Genomic DNA, 561 nt, shown 5'->3' with positions numbered 1-561 from the left:
AGCAAGGCCCCTCTGGAGCAGCCAAAGAGCCTGTGATGGGCAGCATCGTATGGGGCCCATGGCCTTGGTCCCCTTGGCCCACAGAGCTCTAGGAGGCAGATCAAGGCAGGCTCCTCTGCTCAGGCCAAGCAGCTGCCCCCACGGCCCCCTCCCGGCCCGAGGGAGAGAAGGGGGAGAGGCAGAGGGAGAGGATGGATTCCCATGGCTCCCAGGGAGGAGGGCTGGGAGGTGGTCTTCCTGCATGGCAGAAGTAGGGGCTGGACTGGATGGCCCTTGGGGACCCCTTCCCTCTCTAGGCCCCCATGTATTCCTTCAAGGCTGAAGAAGGGGCTGGACTGGATGGCCCCTGGAGGTCCCTTCCCTCTCTAGGCCCCCATGTATTCCTTCAGGGCAGAAGAAGGGGCTCGACTGGATGGCCCTTGGGGGTTCCCTTCCCTCTCTAGGCCCCCATGTATTCCTTCAGGGCAGAAGAAGGGGCTGGACTGGATGGCCCCTGGGGGTCCCTTCCCTCTCTAGGCCCCCATGTATTCCTTCAGGGCAGAAGAAGGGGCTGGACTGGAT

The sequence above is a fragment of the Sceloporus undulatus genome, chromosome 2, assembly GCF_019175285.1.
Source record: "Sceloporus undulatus isolate JIND9_A2432 ecotype Alabama chromosome 2, SceUnd_v1.1, whole genome shotgun sequence".
Taxonomy (NCBI): domain Eukaryota; kingdom Metazoa; phylum Chordata; class Lepidosauria; order Squamata; family Phrynosomatidae; genus Sceloporus; species Sceloporus undulatus.
This window is presented reverse-complemented; position numbering follows the sequence as displayed.